General features: G+C 42.2%; 1 protein-coding gene across 2 annotated transcripts in view; it reads right to left on the reverse strand.

Moving 5' to 3' along the window:
* TNFSF18 (TNF superfamily member 18) overlaps positions 1-4,667 on the reverse strand; it is a 34,402-nt gene extending 29,735 nt beyond the window's left edge. The window contains exons 1-2 of one of the 2 annotated variants that reach the window (XM_019646742.1): positions 4,574-4,667; positions 3,671-3,767 (exon numbers count right to left, since the gene is read on the reverse strand). The gene's annotated coding sequence lies outside the window, so the exon portion shown is untranslated. Of the gene's footprint in view, positions 1-3,670; positions 3,768-4,464 lie in introns of both variants that reach the window. The other variant, XM_019646753.1, reaches the window with a different exon arrangement.
* Positions 4,668-6,528: the final 1,861 nt, after the last annotated feature.

Genomic DNA, 6,528 nt, shown 5'->3' on the forward strand with positions numbered 1-6,528 from the left:
CACACACACACACACACACACACACACACACACACACACACACACACACACACACACCAAGAAATCTATTGATGGGAATCTCAGAAAAGGCATAGAGGTTTATGCATTCAAATAGAAATGCGGGGTTTTAAATATTTCAAATATGCTAGTGTAACTGAGCATCCCTGAAAAGAAATACGACTACCAAGTAGACCAGGCAAGACTATGACTCCAGGGAGGTGTGTGTGCCTAAATGAGACGCCATCATAGAACTGGGTTTTCTGCACGGAGGGGGTGCGTGAAAAAAGGCGTGTGTTATTTGAGAGTGGAGGGGCTGAGAGAAGACACCGCTGATAGACCCGAGAGGAGAGTCAGGGAAAGAGAGGAAACATTCCTCAGGATAGGGAGGAACTGGCTGTGTCCTGTGACTTTGTGCTTGTGACTTAACATCTTTGGGTGTAACTTGGACTTGGATTTATTTTTGTGCATCATTTTGCAGAGACTGTGTTTCTTGGAACATGATGAAAGGGAAAGGGAATAAATTATGCTGAAAAGGAATAAAGAATGAAGACATGACTTAAAAAGAAAACTGCCCCCTTTTTATTAATCCCTCAGGTGGTATCTTTGGAACAATGACCCCAAAGCTGAGACAGGAAAGGGAGCCAAACAAAAGAAGTTTTAACCCCTCTAGAGTGAGGAGAGTGTGGGGGGAGAGGTCCAGTTGTACCTTAGCATGGGAGAAAAAAAAAACTGCTGTAGGACAAGACAGGGCAAGGGAGGGTGACCTTGACCGCATCTTTCTTTCCAAGGCATGAATTCTTCTCTGAAGGATGTGAGGAAGACGCAAGAGCTGAACTGTTTCTATTAACAAAGGAATGGTTCTGTTCAGACCCAGAATTTCACTTCCAGCTTGATGCTTCCTTAGTGAAGGAGCATCCTCTGCACCATTCGGTTCACCACACACACATTGATGGTCCCCCTCTTATGTGCTAGGTGCTGGACAGACAACTGAGCACATCAGGGCAGCCATCTTTTTGAAGTTGCAGCCTCTCAGGGACACTCTGCTTGAAGAAAGCCGGTGAGTAAACCTTTCTGGTTTTGTCCTTCTGGAAGTTCCCCATAATGTAATAGGTTCCTGGGGAGCTCTTTCTCAAGGAAACTCTGATCTGGCTTTTGGGATTACCACTTTCTAACCCCAGTGGAATTAGTTAACTACCCACATAGTTTGCCAGTTGAGGATGTTTTCCCTTTTTTTGGCAGTGCTACAGGTTGGTGCAATGTTGTTAGCCCGAAAACCTAGATGCAAGTTCTAAATCCATACAAATGGGGTTATGGCCTGACCTTGTAAAAATGGTTCTTTCTCTACCCTGTGACCTTCTAATTGCTTTGTTTTTGTTATCATTATTGTTTTTATCATGTTTTTTATGAATGGAAAGGTGATGCCTCACTCTGTAGGTGTGGCTTTATCTTATCAAGTGACTAACTGCTCGAAAGAAACTTAAATTCACACTGAGGCTAAGAGTGCAATGTGGAGAATTGCCACAGAGGCCCGAGGGTGTGCAAGTGAGCCTGCTGAAATGTCTTTCCCTGCTGCTTTCTCAGTGCTTTCTTCCCTGGACCCTCAGGAGCTCTGAACTCAGCCAAAGGGGCAGTTCTCACTTCGTTTTAAGATTGTTGGGTTCTCTAGGGCACTCGAGTGGTCCCCTCGTTTATCCGTGGTGAGCCCATCAATGTCCTGGAAGAGCCAGTCATTCCAGTGTACCAGTTGCTCATACTGTTACTATACAGTTTGTCATGCTGAATTGGAATCATTCATTTACATAGATCTCTCGTACTAAGTGTGAGCATTTCCAGAAAAAGAGACTTGTCTTATTTCCTTTTGAGAAAGTCCCCTCTTCTCTCTCATTGAATGGAACAGAAAAGTTTGGTTCACTTTGCAGAATAAAGACATGAGTGAGTAACAATGCTGTACTTAGATAACAGTATTTTACAATTTTATTTACAATAATAATGTGCATTTGGATGATACTTTGAGCTTGCAGAGCATATGTAGATATACTATTTTATAATATTTGGTTCGCAACATATAAGATAAGGCAGATATTATTAGCACCCCATTTTTACAGATGCCAACATTCAGGGTAAGCATCAGACAATTGTTCCACTTGACACAAGACTAGTAAGAGATAGGATGGGGACATGGACCCAGATATTCTGATTACAAATGCAGTGCTCATGCTGTCACACTGGCCACTCTGTGAGATAAAAGAAAATATTTAAAGGAGGAGGGTTTTACTCGGAGACTCATTCACAATAGATAAGCCTGATTTCAACCTGGACTCACAAAAGCTGATCTTAGCACTTCCCAGGAAGATCAGGCAGCTCCTTTTTAAATTTTTTTTTTCAAAGTAGTTTAGAGTTTTGAAGTTAGGAATTTTTCAGCAGCTGTATCTGAAGCAACAAAAGGAACGTCTGTGAAGAAGAGGACATGGAAAGAGAAATACAATCCAGATTGGCCTTGGAAGACTTTGGTTGAGGGAACTATGGAATTGATCATAGGCAGTGAGACAGTTAGGCAAGGAAAAAGAAATAAAAGTCACCCAAAGTAGAAAGGAAGAAGTAAAATTATCTCCATTCACAGATGAGATGATCTTGTAATATAGAAAATTCTAAAGATCTCTCTCTCTCTCCCTCTCTCTCCCTCTCTCTCTCTCTCTCTCTCTCCCTAGTGATAATCAATGAATTCAGGAAAGCTCCAGAACAAAATCAACACACAAAAATCAGTTGCTTTTCTATATACTAACAATAAACAATCCAAAAAGGAAATTAAAAAAAAAAATACAGTTCCATTTACAAAAGCATGAAAATGAATAAAATATTTATAAATGAACTTAACTAAGGAGGCAAAAGATTTGTACACTAAAAAGTATGAAACATTACTGAAAGAAGTTAAATAATACATCAATAAATGAAAAGCTATTCCAGATTACAGATTGGAAGGCTTAATTTTGGTAAGATGACAACACTACCCAAAGCGATGTACAGATTCAATGCAACTCCTATCACAATCCCATAGTGTTTTTTGCAGAAATTCAAAATCACATCTTAAAATTCATATGGAATTTCAAAGGACCCAAAATAGACAGAGCAATCTGGAAGTGAAGAACAAAGTTGAAGAATTCATACTTCCTGATTTCAAAACTTACTACAAAATTCTAGTCATCAAAATCATGTGGTGCTGACATAAGAACAGAAATACTGTGTAGACAAATGGTACAGAAGAGAGTCCAAAAACAAACCCTTGCATATATAGTGTTTTGATTCTCAACAAGGATCCCAAGACTGTTCAATGGGGAAAGGACAGTCTTTTCAATGAATGGTACTGAGGAAACTGGATATCCACATACAAAACAATAAAGTTGGATGCTTAACTTATACCATATGCAAAAATTAACTCAAGTGGATCTAATACCTAAACATAAGAAATAAAAATCTTAGGGCTGGCTGAGTGGCGCGTTGGTTAAGAGCTGGCTTGGGACACCAGAGGGCCCCGGTTCGGATCCCACATATGAGGGCCAGTGACACTGCCCNCACCCCCACCCCGGGTTTAGGATTAGGCTGTTTGGCTTGGGACACTCCGTGCCCTTGTGGCTCACTCTTCCTTATCCTCACGATTTCAGTGTGGACTTACCACCCCTGCTGGCCCACCCCCCACCACCCCTGCAGTCCAGATCAGATGTCCATTCCATGAGCTCCTCTTCTTCTGGGACAGTGGAGGGAGGCACCACCTGTTCAAAACAAGAATTGACTCCTCAGACTTCATGCAGTAGAACAGTGGTACGATTTATAATAGGTAAGATAGCTCTGTGTCAAAGCAAATGTTTTGAAATCTCTTGACTGTGAAATATGCTGTCTATACACCCATCTCCCGCCCCAAATTGCTAAGTCTGTTTGGGGAGGAGAGACCTAACACAGACAGCCAAATCACACTTCACAGGAAACCCAACCGGATTGTAGGGCCTGGGCACTGCCATGCTACAGAAAGAGTATTTATTAATAGAAAGAACAAGAGATCAGAGCATCTGGCCACAGGCTGGAGCTAAGCACTCCCAGGCCTGCAGCACAAGCTGATGGTCTCTGAAGATATAACATCTGACATTCGGTTAAGTCAATGTCTGTACTGAATGACTGCAGACTCTTCCTCCCATTCACCCCCAAAGCTTTAGTAAAACTCTGCTGTAAATATATGTTATGAATAGTCTTGGGCAAGAGGGGTGGGCAGAGGGATTGCTAGGAACCAAAGAAAGCATCCAGTATTTCATGCCCAAATTGACATGGGCAGAGAGAACAGACAGCCAGGTCCAGAACTGCGTTTAGAGTAGGGAAGTTCACTGCAGCACTGACTGACCAAGACAATATGGTAGACTTGCCCACTTCCCCTTACCCCCAAAGACTTTTTAACGATAGAAAATGAACCGGACTTACCACCATTTCTGGGATGGAGGTTGAACCAGTCAGTCCATTTAATAATGAAGTAAAAGGGGACAGGAGAAAGCTGGAGACCTTGGAGTGTTTGGATTGCATTCATACTTACCTCGCATCCTTCTATTGTCTGTTCATAGGCAAGAATAGGAGTGAATCCGTCTGAGGTCATGTGGGCTCCGAAGTCATACTGCTGGTATTCAGTGCCCAGCTCTGCCACTTACTGGCTTAGTGGTGCTGGGCGAGTTATTTAACCTCTGTGATCATAACTTCATTGTTATCTAAGCTGGGGGTAAAAATAAAACCTATCTGGCTCATGAGGTTATCGTGAGGTCTGTGTCGTGCATGTCATTGCTTTGACCAGTGCCTGGCCAATTCAGGGTTGACTTCTGCCTGGTGCCCTGTCATATCCTTAATGCCTAGCACAGTGGGTGTGCTGTCTATATGGGCTGAGTTCATGAATAAGTGAATAAATTGTCTATCACTCCCTCTGCCCAATATATTCTCCCGCCTCTTCCCCCACATGAGAAAATCTTCCCCCATCTTTTGTTTTGTTTTGAGTCTCAGGTATATCATCACTGGTTCATAAAAAGCCCTCTTACTATTTTTTAATCTCCAATCCCCATTCTTACCCTTTTTTCTCCCACAAGTACTCATTGTAATATGTCCATTATATAACTGTGTGTGTATCTTTCAAATATATATATATAGTATTTATATATTTACATAATATATAGTATAAATATAACAAATATATTTTTATAAATTTTCTTTTTATATAAATATACATATACATTTGAAAAAATATAGTGTTGCTTTGGTATGTATGAGTATATGTTTTAAGTTTACTTGCATAAATCTCCATGTGAATGAATCTCTTTTCTACACTCAAAGAAAAGCTCCTCCCATGATGGACAGATTTGTAAGACTCTGGCTGAATGTCACATTTCCAGTTAAGGGGACATGAAGAGATTTTCTGCAAAGGGACACAAAGGACATGAATGTTGCACGCACTGCCTTAGGCTGGAGTGAGAGCATGAGGCCTGGGGGGTACCTAACCAAGGGGCCTAACTTCTAAAAATTATGGGTGAATATCTACTGAGACACACAATGTTCTACTGGAGGTGTTCAAAGTTGCCCTCAAGTTCTCTGATATCCGGAGCTTGCAAAGGAGAACTAAATAGTACAAGGGGCAGGGGTAGCAGATGTCATTTCTCCAGACTCTGCCCTGAGACTCGGCAAGCCTCAGGCCAGGGCCTGAATGCATCTACTGTGATGGCAGGTTCCCCCGTTAGTATTTATGTCATGCCTAGAGTTTGTGGGCTCAGAACCCAGAATGACTCCAATTGCCCAGAATCTACCTGGTGTGGAAGTCCGCCCAGACACAATGCTTCTTCCTTTAAAACGAAGACCTGGAGTCCCTTTCCACCACCTCCCACACACACACACACACTACTTCCTGTTTTTGTTTCTCAGAAAGAGCTTCGCTATCTGAAGGCCCATTCATTCCTGAAGTAGAGCTGGGCCAAGCACACCTCCCACTTTGGAATGTTCCCAGCAGCTCATACAGATGTTGCCCAAGGTGTTTCTTTGTAGCCCACGAGTCAGACCACACATACAGACTGAACGTAGCGCATCGCCCTACCTGTTGCCTACCTTCCTTTTCTGCCAAAGCTTTCCATCCAAAATGAATTTGCGGCTTCAAGCCAAAGGTGTAGCTCCCACTCAAGCAGAGGGTGGCAGACGCTCACCAGGACAGTCTAGAAGCCCTATTGTTGATAACTGGGTTAGCATCACCCTCAAATTAAGCTCTACCAATGTCATGAATCCCTCTTAAGAGAATTATCAGCCACGAATATGGGATTCATAAAGTATTGCCTTCAGACTCATTACTTAGCATTTGAGAATGTAAATCAATTAATGATATTATGGGGCTCTAGCCCTTTGGAAAAATAACCAACCCCCCACCAACACACACACACACACACACACACACACACACACACACACACACACACACACACACACACCAAGAAATCTATTGATGGGAATCTCAGAAAAGGCATA

Source organism: Hipposideros armiger, unplaced genomic scaffold (genome assembly GCF_001890085.2).
Source record: "Hipposideros armiger isolate ML-2016 unplaced genomic scaffold, ASM189008v1 scaffold_6, whole genome shotgun sequence".
NCBI lineage: Eukaryota > Metazoa > Chordata > Mammalia > Chiroptera > Hipposideridae > Hipposideros > Hipposideros armiger.